Genomic DNA, 16,706 nt, shown 5'->3' on the forward strand with positions numbered 1-16,706 from the left:
CAAAATTTTGATTTAAAAGTTAAGCTTGAATGCTTAACAAAATAAAAAGAAATCATTTTAAATAATTCATTTAGTTCAATAATGACAATATGCTCACATTGTCATTATCATGGTCATTTGGAACATACTTGTCTTTTGAAGAAAGGAAAACGTTTTAAAATTAGGCAAGTATGGGTTCCGAAAGGAACAAGGGGCATTGAAACTAACGTTCAAGGATCCAAAGCAATTTGGATACCAAAATCTACTTAAATGTCTCTTGTAGGTGTGTGGGAGCAATGGTGATGAGAGTGATGATATTCAAGATGCTCTAGCCACACATGAAAAAGGAATGGGTAACCTCTAAGCTTAATGCTTTTAATTTTGGTTATTTGGTTGCTCATTTGATTTTAAGCATGCATGAGTTTTGGTTTTAAATGATTATACATCATTGTTTTAATCTCATGTATGTTGAAAAAATGATTATGATGAACATTTATTTTTGAGAATTTTTAGTTCATCATAATGAATTTTGGTCAATATTGATTTTAAATGCTAATGATATCTCTCTCACAATTGATATCAAATTTTAAAATACTTTGATTTTATAAATTTAAATTTTTAACCTAAATTGAATGTTTATGCACGTGGTTTAAATGAAAATTATATCTCTCTAACAATTGATATCAAATTATTCAAAATGCATAACATTTTTGGAAATCTTTATGCAAATGCACTTAATTTTAACAATTGGTATTAATATCAAATTTCAAAAATTGATATTGCATAAAGTATTTTAGACTTGGATATATTGAATTTCATGTGCTACAAACATGTTTGTTATTCTTTTTAGAAATTCAATATTTTGTTTAAGTGTCAAGATCTTAAAAGCTTAATTTTGTTTGGAATACATTTATTGAGGGGGAGCTTTGATTTTTCAAATGATTTTTAAATGTAAAATTTACTACTTACTTTCCAAAGTTATTTTAAACTTCATAGATCGAATTATTTTTGATATAACAAAAAGGGGGAGAAGTTTAGTTTGAAAAATTCAATTTCTTAATAAAAAAAATTCAATTTCTTAATGAAAAAGGGGGAGCTTAACATTTTCATATGTTTTCCAACAACTAGTATCTTTTTCATTAAACATTTTATTAAGGGGGAGTTTTTGCCAAAAACAATTTTTCAAATGTTTGTTATATCAAAAAGGGGGAGATTGTTGAACTATGTTTCGATATAACAATTTAAGGCAAAATGGTTTTTGGACTTGAATTGAATTTACAAAATGGTTTTTGGACTTGAATTGAATTTACAAAATGGTTTTGGACTTAATTGAATTTATTCAAAATTTACAAAAAATAATTAAAAGTTCTTTAATTTAAAATTGAGCACAACAGTAAATCACTGTTTGAACAGTAACCTGAGGCTAAAAATTCCAGTTTGTAAAAGGGGAACCGATTCCCCCCAAGGGGTACCGATTCCCTCATTGTTCATCAGCCCAACGGTCATAATATTGAATATTATGAAGGGGTATCGATTCCCTATGAAGGGGTACCGATTCCCCCCATTCTGGGCAGCCTTTTGAGTAGAAAAATCATTCCCAAACGGCTCCAAAACATCCCCAACGGCTAGATACGACTTCAAACTCATTCCAAGCTATAAATACAAGCTAAGGACACTTGAAGAAGAAAGAGAACAACTATCCAAGCAAATCAAACACAAGAGAAGAGTTTTTCAATCTTATTTCATCTTTCTCTTGTAAATATTTGTTCTTGAGAGCTCAATCTTGTAAACACCTACCTTAGAGAGGTTTTCTTGTTTATATTTCTTATCCTTTTGTAAAGGGGAAAGGTTCTAGCTTAGCCGTGTAAAAGCTAGGGAAAGGTTCTAGTTTAGCCCGAAAAAACTAGGGAGTTTGTAAGGTTACTCTTTATCCTCAAAAGAAAGAACAAATTAGTGAATTTGTTGGAAATCCTTGGTGAGGAGATAAGGTAGTGGACGTAAACTTTGATTGAGAAAGTCGAACCACTCTAAATCGCTGTGCAATTTTCTATCTTTCAATCTCCTTACTCCCTAAACACGAAACCGTTCCGACCCCTCTTTGCAAACCGTTCCAGTTGTCGATTCGAGCTTCCGAAAATCCTAACAATTGGCATCAGAGCCTAACTCGTTAAGAAGGTTTAACCACCTTGAGATGATCCTAGAAGAAGCTCTACCAATTCCCGACACAACCGAGAAGATGGCCTCCACCTCCGGCTCGTTCCACATGGAAGACTCCCTACCAACGGACAAGCCTCCATACTTCAATGGAGACAACTATCATCATTGGAAGAAATTAATGAAGGTATTCATCCAATCCAATGATCTTGATGTATGGGAGATAATCGAGAATGGCTACTCTTCTCCAAAGAAGAAGGAGAAGAAGCGGAGTGACAAAGAACAGAATAAAAGCTCAACTTAATGCCAAGGCCATGCACATGTTGTTTTGTGCATTTGGTCATGAATATGAAGGAGTTTCTCATGTTCAAGTGCCAAGGAGCTTTGGAATAAGCTCAAGGAAATCCATGGAAACAAGAAAGAAGAACCAACAAAGGTGGTGTCTCTAATGGCTTATGAAGAGCCGAGGTATCTTCTAACTCAAATGAATTTAATTCATATACATTTGATGAGTTACAAGATGCTTTTAATAGGTTATATTCGGAGTTTGAGACCATGAACTCCAAATATAAGAAAATGATTTCAAAATTTAAAATTGAAAACGATTTTCTTTTGAAAACAAAAATAGATTTTGAAAGCCAAAATGAAATGTTGAAAAAGGATTTAGAGCTTTCAAAAATAAAAATTGATAGTTTTGAAAAACAAAATTTTGATTTAAAAGTTAAGCTTGAATGCTTAACAAAATAAAAAGAAATCATTTTAAATAATTCATTTAGTTCAATAATGACAATATGCTCACATTGTCATTATCATGGTCATTTGGAACATACTTGTCTTTGAAGAAAGGAAAACGTTTTAAAATTAGGCAAGTATGGGTTCCGAAAGGAACAAGGGGCATTGAAACTAACGTTCAGGATCCAAAGCAATTTGGATACCAAAATCTACTTAAATGTCTCTTGTAGGTGTGTGGGAGCAATGGTGATGAGAGTGATGATATTCAAGATGCTCTAGCCACACATGAAAAAGGAATGGGTAACCTCTAAGCTTAATGCTTTTAATTTTGGTTATTTGGTTGCTCATTTGATTTTAAGCATGCATGAGTTTTGGTTTTAAATGATTATACATCATTGTTTTAATCTCATGTATGTTGAAAAAATGATTATGATGAACATTTATTTTTGAGAATTTTTAGTTCATCATAATGAATTTTGGTCAATATTGATTTTAAATGCTAATGATATCTCTCTCACAATTGATATCAAATTTTAAAATACTTTGATTTTATAAATTTAAATTTTAACCTAAATTTGAATGTTTATGCACGTGGTTTAAATGAAAATTATATCTCTCTAACAATGATATCAAATTATTCAAAATGCATAACATTTTTGGAAATCTTTATGCAATGCACTTAATTTTAACAATTGGTATTAATATCAAATTTCAAAAATTGATATTGCATAAAGTATTTTAGACTTGGATATATTGAATTTCATGTGCTACAAACATGTTTGTTATTCTTTTTAGAAATTCAATATTTTGTTTAAGTGTCAAGATCTTAAAAGCTTAATTTTGTTGGAATACATTTATTGAGGGGGAGCTTGATTTTTCAAATGATTTTTAAATGTAAAATTTACTACTTACTTTCCAAAGTTATTTTAAACTTCAAAGATCGAATTATTTTTGATATAACAAAAAGGGGGAGAAGTTTAGTTTGAAAAATTCAATTTCTTAATAAAAAAAATTCAATTTCTTAATGAAAAAGGGGGAGCTTAACATTTCATATGTTTTCCAACAACTAGTATCTTTTTCATTAAACATTTATTAAGGGGAGTTTTTGCCAAAAACAATTTTTCAATGTTTGTTATCAAAAAGGGGGAGATTGTTGAACTATGTTTCGATAACAATTTAAGGCAAAATGGTTTTGGACTTGAATTGAATTTACAAAATGGTTTTTGGACTTGAATTGAATTTACAAAATGGTTTTGGACTTAATTGAATTTATTCAAAATTTACAAAAATAATTCAAAGTTCTTTTAATTTAAAATTGAGCACAACAGTAAATCACTGTTTGAACAGTAAACCTGAGGCTAAAAAATTCAGTTTGTAAAAGGGGAACCGATTCCCCCCAAGGGGGTACCGATTCCCTCATTGTTCATCAGCCCAACGGTCATAATATTGAATATTATGAAGGGGTATCGATTCCCTATGAAGGGGTACCGATTCCCCCCATTCTGGGCAGCCTTTTTGAGTAGAAAATCATTCCCAAACGGCTCCAAAACATCCCCAACGGCTAGATACGACTTCAAACTCATTCCAAGATAAATACAAGCTAAGGACACTTGAGAAGAAGAGAACAACTATCCAAGCAATCAAACACAAGAGAAGAGTTTTTCAATCTTATTTCATCTTTCTCTTGTAAATATTTATTCTTGAGAGTCAATCTTGTAAACACCTACCTTAGAGAGGTTTTCTTGTTTATATTTCTTATCCTTTTGTAAAGGGGAAAGGTTCTAGCTTAGCCGTGTAAAAGCTAGGGAAAGGTTCTAGTTTAGCCCGAAAAAAACTAGGGAGTTTGTAAGGTTACTCTTATCCTCAAAAGAAAGAACAAATTAGTGAATTTGTTGGAAAATCCTTGGTGAGGAGATAAGGTAGTGGACGTAAACTTTGATGAGAAAGTCGAACCACTCTAAATCGCTGTGCAATTTTCTATCTTTCAATCTCCTTACTCCCTAAACACGAAACAGTTCCGACCCCTCTTTGCAAACCGTTCTAGTTGTCGATTCGAGCTTCCGAAAATCCTAACAATTGGCATCAGAGCCTAACTCGTTAAGAAGGTTTAACCACCTTGAGATGATCCTAGAAGAAGCTCTACCAATTCCGACACAACGAGAAGATGGCCTCCACCTCCGGCTCGTTCCATGGAAGACTCCCTCCAACGGACAAGCCTCCATACTTCAATGGAGACAACTATCATCATTGGAAGAAATTAATGAAGGTATTCATCCAATCCAATGATCTTGATGTAGATAATCGAGAATGGCTACTCTTCTCCAAAGAAGAAGGAGAAGAAGCGGAGTGACAAGAACAGAATAAAAGCTCAACTTAATGCCAAGGCCATGCACATGTTGTTTTGTGCATTTGGTCATGAAATCTATGAAGGAGTTCTTCATGTTCAAGTGCCAAGGAGCTTTGGAATAAGCTCAAGGAAATCCATGGAAACAAGAAAGAAGAACCAACAAGGTGGTGTCTCTAATGGCTTATGAAGAGCCCGAGGTATCTTCTAACTCAAATGAATTTAATTCATATACATTTGATGAGTTACAAGATGCTTTAATAGGTTATATTCGGAGTTTGAGACCATGAACTCCAAATATAAGAAAATGATTCAAAATTTAAAATTGAAAACGATTTTCTTTTGAAAACAAAAATAGATTTTGAAAGCCAAAATGAAATGTTGAAAAAGGATTTAGAGCTTTCAAAAATAAAATTGATAGTTTTGAAAAACAAAATTTGATTTAAAAGTTAAGCTTGAATGCTTAACAAAATAAAAAGAAATCATTTAAATAATTCATTTAGTTCAATAATGACAATATGCTCACATTGTCATTATCATGGTCATTTGGAACATACTTGTCTTTGAAGAAAGGAAACGTTTTAAAATTAGGCAAGTATGGGTTCCGAAAGGAACAAGGGGCATTGAAACTAACGTTCAAGGATCCAAAGCAATTTGGATACCAAATCTACTTAAATGTCTCTTGTAGGTGTGTGGGCAATGGTGATGAGAGTGATGATATTCAAGATGCTCTAGCCACATGAAAAAGGAATGGGTAACCTCTAAGCTTAATGCTTTTAATTTTGGTTATTTGGTTGCTCATTTGATTTTAAGCATGCATGAGTTTTGGTTTTAAATGATTTACATCATTGTTTTAATCTCATGTATGTTGAAAAAATGATTATGATGAACATTTTTTGAGAATTTTTAGTTCATCATAATGAATTTGGTCAATATTGATTTTAAATGCTAATGATATCTCTCTCACAATTGATATCAAATTTTAAATACTTTGATTTTATAAATTTAAATTTTTAACCTAAATTTGAATGTTTATGCACGTGGTTTAAAAATGAAAATTATATCTCTCTAACAATTGATATCAAATTATTCAAAATGCATAACATTTTTGGAAATCTTTATGCAAATGCACTTAATTTTAACAATTGGTATTAATATCAAATTTCAAAAATTGATATTGCATAAAGTATTTTAGACTTGGATATATGAATTTCATGTGCTACAAACATGTTTGTTATTCTTTTTAGAAATTCAATTTTTTTTAAGTGTCAGATCTTAAAAGCTTAATTTTGTTTGGAATACATTTATTGAGGGGGAGCTTTGATTTTTCAAATGATTTTAAATGTAAATTCTACTTACTTTCCAAAGTTATTTTAACTTCAAGATCGAATTATTTTTGATATAACAAAAGGGGGAGAAGTTTAGTTTGAAAAAATTCAATTTCTTAATAAAAAAAAATTCAATTCTTAATGAAAAAGGGGGAGCTTAACATTTTCTATGTTTCCAACAACTAGTATCTTTTTCATTAAACATTTTATTAAGGGGGAGTTTTTTGCCAAAAACAATTTTTCAAATGTTTTGTTATATCAAAAAGGGGGAGATTGTTGAACTATGTTTCGATATAAATTAAGGCAAAATGGTTTTTGGACTTGAATTGAATTTACAAAATGGTTTTTGGACTTGAATTGAATTTACAAAATGGTTTGGACTTAATTGAATTTATCAAAATTTACAAAAATAATTCAAAGTTCTTTAATTTAAAATTGAGCACAACAGTAAATCACTGTTTGAACAGTAAACCTGAGGCTAAAAAAATTCCAGTTTGTAAAGGGGAACCGATTCCCCCCAAGGGGGTACCGATTCCCTCATTGTTCATCAGCCCAACGGTCATAATATTTGAATATTATGAAGGGGTATCGATTCCCTATGAGGGGTACCGATTCCCCCCATTCTGGGCAGCCTTTTTGAGTAGAAAAATCATTCCCAAACGGCTCCAAAACATCCCCAACGGCTAGATACGACTTCAAACTCATTCCAAGCTATAATACAAGCTAACACTTGAAGAAGAAAGAGAACAACTATCCAAGCAATCAAACACAGAGAAGAGTTTTTCAATCTTATTTCATCTTTCTCTTGTAAATATTTTGTTCTTGAGAGCTCAATCTTGTAAACACCTACCTTAGAGAGGTTTTCTTGTTTATATTTCTTATCCTTTTGTAAAGGGGAAAGGTTCTAGCTTAGCCCGTGTAAAAGCTAGGGAAAGGTTCTAGTTTAGCCCGAAAAAACTAGGGAGTTGTTAAGGTTACTCTTTATCCTCAAAAGAAAGAACAAATTAGTGAATTTGTTGGAAATCTTGGTGAGGCTAAGGTAGTGGACGTAGACTTTGATTGAGAAAGTCGAACCACACTAAATCGCTGTGCAATTTTCTATCTTTCAATCTCCTTACTCCCTAAACACAAAACCATTCCGACCCCTCTTTGCAAACCGTTCCGGTTATCGATTCGAGCTTCCGAAAATCCTAACAACAGGCTATGGTGATACTACATGAGTGTCAAAAAGATGTTTATATAATTCATTGCATGATATGGGAATATGATCAAATTTCTCATTCTCTCTTTCTTTCCTAGGTTTCCTTAGACTTTGTATAGAAGTACCTGACGGTACAGCTGTAGTTATTTTTGTATTAGAGATTGCAAATTCTGATCCAGATATTTCATGTGTTGCTGGGAAAAAATGGCGTACCACATACTGTCGCCAAAAGTGGAGAATATCAAACTCCTCCCCATAATCCAAGTAATGTTATAGTATTTGAATCCCCACGTCGGAAGAGAATGTCACTGTGAGTTAACCAAGGAGCACTCTAGGCGATATCCCTATCCTGAAGATGTGTGAATACTTTCATCAACTTTCTTTGATGCGCCTTCTGGCCATTTCAGAGTAAGGAATTCCCCAAAAGGTGAATAAGTTCTATTGAATCGGCGATAAGCAATCCCATTAGTCTTCCAGAAATAACTATGGATCTAAACTTGGAGAATCTGGGCACACCCTATGAATCTTCCTCCGCCAATCTTTCTACAGTGGTTGAGAGAGCGAAAGGTCTCAACTAAAATTACTGGTGTTAGATTTACTCGCCTTGGGAGTTGTTCAAATAGTTCCACTACAGCTGCGTCAATGTACCCTAAAGTCATCAGGAAGATAACCAAATCATAAAGGCCTAGTGCGAAAAGATCTATTGCCTTCCATTCATTGGGATGTTTATTTATTAGTTGCTTGATACGGGTCCAAGTAATTCATTCCCTTCTACCTTTGTGTCGAACCTGATCAGTTACCTATTTTTCATCTACCCCTATAACCTTTGCCAGTCCATTCTTGAAAGGCTGACTTTTGATGTGCTTGATGTAGACCCGCTCCATTCTGATTCCCTCGCAATACAGTAATGTAATATATTCTTCGATTGTGGGCACCATGTCCTCCTGGTTAAAGGTGAAACAACTGTACCCCAGAATACAGAATTGTACCAAGGATCTAATTAGGGGCTCATCTATCTTTACATAAAGTAGGAGTGTGATATTACCATACCGCTGGCTGAACTTCTACTTCTGGTCACTCTTCCAGATGTCTCAGATGCTCTATAGCTCTTGAACATCATTCTACTTTAGGCTGACGGAAGCATAGCTAACCAGTTCTGACACGTAGCATCCTTGCAGACTGTCTCCCCTTTCTTTCTATCTTTTCGGACCATAGTCGTACCTCGACATTTTTCACCTCTTACATTACAACTCCTTTGTCCATTAATGCAGATTATTTGTGAGTAACGAACATGAAAAGGAAACTAGTTAGTAAGATAAAAATAATAATGATAAAAGAACAAAAGATAAACTTCATGATAAAAGTAAAAACATCCTAGGTTTTGAAATGGAGTTTTGGGGTAGGCTCTAATTCCCTGTAGTCTCCCGGTTTAGGTTCTAAAGAAGGTACCCGATTTCTCATTATCGGTGCCCCCTTGGGCTTCCTATACCCTTAGTCCTAAGCCCATTACAAGCTTATATGGACTAAGTTAAACTCGAGATGATACATTCCCTTATGTCTATGCGGAGAATAAATTCACACGAAGACATAATGTATATAAATCCAGAAGGCTACTTGTAAGGCCTATGCGAAGAATAAATTCTCACAAAGGTGTCACTTTCACCCCCACTTAAAAGGGTTCGGAGCTCGGGTATAGAGCCTTAGGTGGAAAAAAGTTTGATAAGCTGAAACCATTGAAAGAAAACATCAGTACAACTATTTATTTGAAAAGATAATAAAAAATAAATAATAAGGATAGAAAAAGTTACCTTAAAATTTAAACTTATCTTTTTCACTTAAGAAGACAATTGGAAATTAACCTTAGCCTGACTCACTTACCAGTCCCCAGCAGAGTCGCCAAGCTGTTGCAGCCTTCTTTCGGGTGAGCCCGGAATTGAGCTTCAACTTAAATAAAACAGTTAGAGTCACCACCGATAATTTATTTTAAGAACAAAAATGGGTTGATCAGATACCTTGATTTCTTACCTGATCAGCACCTTACCAAAGATATGTCGGATTCGGGAGTCAGTTACAGTCAATGAAGGATTGGCACCCTTGAACTGCCCTTTCGGTACTAATTATTTTCCAGTTGTCTTAATTAAGAAAATTGCAAGTTAAATTAAAAGGTAAAATTTGATTCAAATTACTTACCTCATATCGATTTAAAAATATACCCTTAAAAAGTCAAACAAACGTTAGATTGGTAAAGTAAAATACTGAATCCAAAAGAAAAAAATAGAGGTTAAATTAGGATATTTTAAGTAATATATCTATATAGCTATATATATATATGTATGTATATATACATGCTGAGGAATTAACAGAAATAAAAACAAAGTGGGTATATTAAAACATACAACAAATAAAAAAAATAATGTAAGGAAAAAAAGGTCTATAAAAAATAAAAGTAAAAACACTAATTGCAAGATTAAATATAAATAATTTCTAAAATAAAGAAATAAAATAAAAATAAAAGACCCCAAAAAATAAGTAAAAAATAATAAAAGGCTAATGTCAAAAAAGAAAAAAATAAAAAATAAAAAAATAAAACAAAACAAAATAAAATAAAAGATAAAAAAGAAAAAGAAAAAGAAAACAAAATAAAATAATGGAAAATAATAAATAAGATAAAAACAGAAATAGAAACAAAAAACAAAAAGCAAAACAAAAAATATATAAAAGAAATGTTAGATTAAATAAATAAAATAAAAAAGAAATTAATTAAAACGTGAGGAAAAAAGTAATAATAAAGGACTAAATTGAAAGAAAAATAAAATAGATGGTAAAATTAAAAAAGAAATCGGGTTAAAATTGAATTAAAGGGGCAAAACGAACTTTGAAAACAAACGATGGACTAAAACTGCAATTAGCCCCTTTTTAAGCAAAAACGCACAGATCCTAGAGGCCTTTGCTTTTTAAAAACAAGCCTCGGGGAGGGCAAGATCTAAGAAAGATCTTTCGTATGCCTCCATCTGATCATCGGCCTCTCTTTTTTTTATTTGGATTTTTTTAGTCAAAAATAAAAAGTAAAATACCCTAAAAAAACACACATGTAATTATACCACCGAGAAAGGCAAAAAGTTGCCTTTTTATTGTGTTTACGAGAGTTTACAAGCCTTTGTTTGCTTTGATCTTCTGGGTTTTTTTCGTGGCTTTTCTTATGTATTTCTTCTGTATTTCTTAGGGCTATTTTACATGTATTTATAGTCTCTAGAAAATCCCTTATTTTCGGTTTGTTCTTGAGTTTTACTTGGACTGAAATACTTGATCTTGTGTTTGTTGGGTTGTTGGTTGTGCTGAGAAATCGGGGTGGTTAGAGGTGGCCACTGGCGTGGGGACTCTCTAAGAGTTATTCCTCTGCCCGACATTGTTGTTCCTTGGAATACTTAGATCGCGTCCAGATCTGTCTGAGCTGTGATGATATTTTTTATTTAAACAAACCATAGTTCTCTTAAAATTATGGTCGTTGATCCCTATCCTGATTTGACAGTTCCCTGTTGTGCGGCGTTGGACTCAAGCATGAAACCCTAGGACACTTCGGGTCTCTTGTTTACCCGATTTACCCGCTGGGTATTTGGGCTACCCGGTCTTGGCCTACTGGGTCAGGCATGCTTGGATCCTTGTTGGACTCATTTTGGACACTCTTATTGGACCTTAATCAAAAAAAAGAAAAGAAAAAAGAAAAGAAAAAAGAAAAAAATATTAATAAAATAATAAATAATAAATAAATAATATAATATAAAAATCATTTTTAAAATTATATATTATATATGATTTCAAAATAATTGTTGTTTTCAAAACCATATAATATATATTTTCAAATATTGTTTTGGGCCCGAAATTGGGCTTCAACTTAAATAAAACACGTTAGAGTCGCCACCGATCATTTATTTTAAGAAAAAAATGGGTTGATCGGATACCTTAATTTCTTACATGATTTGCATCTTACCAAAGATATGTTGGTTACAGTCAAGGAAGGATTAGCACTCTTGAACTGCCCTTTCGGTACTAATTGATTTTCAGTTGTCTTAATTAAGAAAATTGCAAGTTAAATTAAAAGGTAAAATTTGATCCAAATTACTTACCTCCGATCGATTTAAAAATATACCCTTAAAAAGTGAAACAAATGTTAGATTGGTAAAGTAAAATACAGAATCCAAAATAAAAAAATAAAGGTTAAATTACGATATTTAAGTATATATATATATATATATATATATATATATATATATATATATATATATATATATATATATATATATATATATATACATGCTTAGGAATTAATAGAAATAAAAACGGAGTGCACATATTAAAACACATAGAAAATAAAAAAAAGAATGTAAGGAAAAAAAGGTATATAAAAAATAAAAGTAAAAACACTAATTGCAAGATTAAATATAAACAATTGCTAAAATAAAGAAATAAAAAAAAATAAAAGACCCAAAAAATAAATAATAAATAATAAAAGGCTAATGTCAAAAAAAAATTAAAAAAATAAAACAAAAGAAAATAAAAGATGAAAATAAAAAGAAAATAAAAAATAATGGAAAATAAAAAAAGAAAAAACAAAAATAGAAACAAAAAACAATATATATATATATATATAAACATATAATAAAAGAAATGTTAGATTAAATAAATAAAAAAAGAAATTAATTAAAACATGAGGAAAAAATAATAATAAAGGACTAAATTAAAAGAAAAGTAAAATATATTGTAAAATTAAAATAGAAATCGAGGTTCAAATTGAATTAAAGGGACAAAATGGACTTTGAAAACAAATGAGGGACTAAAACTACAATTAGCCCCTTTTCAAGCAAAAACACGCGGATCCTATGGGTCTTGGATCGCGTCACGGGTCGGCACGCGGGTCAACAGGGTCGCGTATAAATGCCAAAATGAATAAACACTTATGCATTTATTCATTCTCTTTCAAACAGATCAAACCCCCTAACATTTTCTCTCAACTGTTCTTCGCAAACGAAGAAAACGGTCGCCTGGATTCAAAGAGAACCCAGATTTCGACCATCGCCGCCTCGTCGGCCACCAATCATTGGTGGCAAAACTCAAACCTTTTTACACCATTCGAAAGCCTTTTTCACCCTCGTTTCCAAAATGCCTTTGTTTTTTTAAAAACAAGCCTCGGGGAGGGCTAGATCTAAGAAATATCTTTCGTATGCTCCCCTCCGATCATCAACCTCTCTTTTTTTTTGTATTTTTTTGAGTCAAAAACAAAAAGCAAAATACCCAAAAAAACACATGCAATTGTACCACCAAGAAAGGCAAAAACTACCTTTTTTATTGCGTTTACGAGAGTTTACAAGCCTTTGTTTTCTTCGATCTTCTGGGTTTTTTCGTGGCTTTTCTTATGCATTTCTTTTGTATTTCTTAGAGCTACTTTACATGTATTTATAGTCTCTAGAAAATCCTTTATTTTCGGTTTGTTCTTGAGTTTTACTTGGACTGAAATACTTGATCTTGTGTTTGTTGGGTTGTGGTCGTTGGTTGCGCTGATAAATCAAGGTGGTGAGAGGTGGCCACTGGCGTGGGGACTCTCTAAGAGTCCTTCCTATTCCAGAAGTTGTTGCTCCTTGGAATGCTGAGATCATTTTCTGGCCGTTGGATTGGGTCAGATCCAACAATCCAGATCTGTCTGCGCTGTGATGATATTTGTGATTTAAACAAACCCTAGTTCTCTTACAATTATGGTTGTTGATCCCTATCCTGATATGACGGTTCCCTGCTGTGCGGTGCTAGACTCAAGCGTGAAACCCTAGAACACTTCGGGTCTCTTATTTACCCGATTTACCCGCTGGGTATTTGGGCTACTCGGTCTTGGCCTGCTGGGTCAGGCTGGCTTGACACTTGCTAGACTCATTTTAGACCTTAATAAAAAAAAAGAAAAAATATTAATAAAATAATACATAATATAATATAAAAATCATTTTTAAAATTATATATTATTTATGCTTTCAAATAAATTATTTTCAAAACCATATAAAATATAATTTCAAATTTTTTTAAAACTATTTAATATATATTTTCAAAAATTTTCCAACACTATATTATATACATTTTCAATTTTTTTTAAAAAAAAATATATATATTATGTATATTTTTTCAAAAATGTTTTCAAAATTATATAATATATGTCTTCAAAATATTTTCAAAACCATATAATATATTTTCAAAAAAAAAATGTTTACAAAACTATATAATATATCTATTTTCAAAAATATTTTCAAAATTATATAATATATATTCTCGAAAACCATTTTCAAAGCTATATAATATATATATTTTTGAAAAATATATATTATATGTTTTCAAAAAACCGTTTTCTAAAACTTATTATATTTTTTTAAAAATATATTCAAAAAATAAGCTCGGGACGAAAATGAGTGTCTACATCTGATTTTAATTACCGTAATTAATAATTGATAATTTATTGAAATAAATCACCTATAGCTGGTTAAATCTGGCCTCAAACATATCTAGATTCAGAGAATAAAAGTGTTGTTATAACAGTTGGTCAAACGATTATAAATAAGCCTTGTAAAATCGTAGATTTAAATTAGGATTTAATTTAATGTCTGTTGTTATAATCAATTGTAGTTGACCTCTAAAATATCTAGATACATTCTATAGAATACCATTAGTCAATCTACAGAAATAAATAGTTGTTACAACTGTTAAATTACAGCAAATAAATTCCATAAATCACTCTATTCATCTTCTATCAAATACTTACGAAAAAAATGATTCGCCAATAAATATCAATCAAATATTTTATTTCATTTTTTCATAAAAGTATTCTAAAGAAGCTCTTCTAGATTTATTCTAAAAACTATTTTCATAAAACAAACTAAACTGAACTAAATCAAACAAAAACAACAACGACATGAGCGAGTGAGGGCTTTGTTTTATATGGAATTTACATGCTCTTACTCTCTTGAGCATTACCAATAGCAATACCTTATGATTGAAAGATCATTTTATAACTTTTAATAATTGATAATTTAATAAAACAATACTTTAAAATTGAGGGACTATTTATGTACTTTATCTTTATTTTTCTAGTAATGACACTGATGGTATGACTATATTAATTTGGTAGGACAGCCCGTATGATGGTATTTGACGTAGTCATTAAGGCCCTTCTCCTCCGGAGGACTCTATAAAATGGTCAGTCGAGCCCATGGGGCTATTCCCATGACATAACCGAAGCACGGTGCATCCTTCACACAAGTTCTAGAAACCCTAATTGAATCGTGGGTCTCATGTCTTTTTTTTTGTCGTGAGTAGAACTATTCATTGAGATTGTGACATTTTTGTCATTTTGAGGGAACCTCAATCCCCTGTATCATCATTAGGGATAGATTTAAAAGAAATCAACGAAGGCGTTCATTCTAAAAATGTTGAATTATATATATTTTAAGTATTTTGTTTGTATATATTTTTAAAAATTTATTTTCTCCACTTCAAATTTTATAAGTTTGTCTTCCCTTCAAAATTTATAAATTTGTCTCTTTAACATGATTCTTAACATAGAATCATGCGTTTGCTCCTATCCATTACCTTAGTAAAGATCTATCTCTGCATAAATTAGATACTAACGAAGCATCAATCTCAGAATTCAAGCTAAGAATTTTGAGAGATCAACAGGTGCCAAAACACCCTTCATAATTGGAGGTCCTAGAGTTAAAGATGGATTGAGGAGGAATGGATAGAGGCAGTTGTCCACTTAAAATTTTTAAATTATCATATATTTTAAATATTTTTTATACTTTTAATTAATAATTTGTTTTCTGCCCTTAAAGAATTTCATAAGTTTGTCTCCCTCTAGAATTTTAAAAATTCACTCCTTTTAAAAATCTTGCATTAGTACTTACTCAAAGTTGAGGTTCGAACATCCTATACAAATTTGATCTCATTCAAGATTACCTTGCCTAGTTGTAAAAATAAAAAGGACTATTTACAAAACTGCCATTTTTATAAAATCTTTTTTGTTTTAGATGGCCATAATAGGGAAATGTGTGTCTCAAAGGAAACTCTACGTCTACACATCATTGATATTTTTAGGGTGAATTACAAATTTGGTAATTGAACTTTACTCACTCTCCCTATTATACTCATTTTACTTTAAAAATTATCAATTTTCTCACTGAACTTAGTACATTATACTTTTTGGTCACTCAACTATTTCCCCACTATCACGTGACTTTTTTTAATTATAACATTTTCCACAATCGGTTAATAAAAATAATTAATATATATATGAGACTTACGCAAGTCAAAATCTGAAATTCTATAATTTTACAAAATAGAAATGAGGTCATCAAAGATGGATTCAATGTCTAAGGCATATCATATTTCAATATGCATGTGTTGAATTCTAGTGGTGTTGAAGACAACATGGTCGGACAACAATCTTGGGAGGTGATTTTTCAGTTGTAATAATTATGGTAATAGGTGACATAGATCATGTAATTTTTTTCAAAGTTATGAGTCACCTATGACTCCTCGTGCAAAGGAGCTTGTGGTCGGACTTCTCGGGGAAGTCAAAGCAATTGAGAAGAGAAGAAAAAAATTAAAATTTTGCTATTATATGTTCCGTTTTTCTTGCCTTCATTTGATGAGGATGGAGTTTCAAAATGATTTTTTATAGCTTATGCAACATGTATTGAATTTGGAGGATCACTTTTTATAGCTTATGTAATAAGTATTGAAGTTTGAGGATGATTTATGTAATAGATAGTGTATAATTGTAGTAAAGATTGAAGATGATTTTTGAGTAGTATTGTAGTTTTGAATATGATAGTTTTATATATGAAACTATAAAATGTTATGTTATTGTTATGTTAATGATATTTTGTTATGATAAAGATTTAAAGATGGCCTATGTAGGTATTTTAGTTAATGATAT

This window comes from Hibiscus syriacus, unplaced genomic scaffold (genome assembly GCF_006381635.1).
Source record: "Hibiscus syriacus cultivar Baekdansim isolate YM2019G1 unplaced genomic scaffold, ASM638163v2 tig00113725_pilon, whole genome shotgun sequence".
In the NCBI taxonomy this organism is placed as follows: Eukaryota; Viridiplantae; Streptophyta; class Magnoliopsida; order Malvales; family Malvaceae; genus Hibiscus; species Hibiscus syriacus.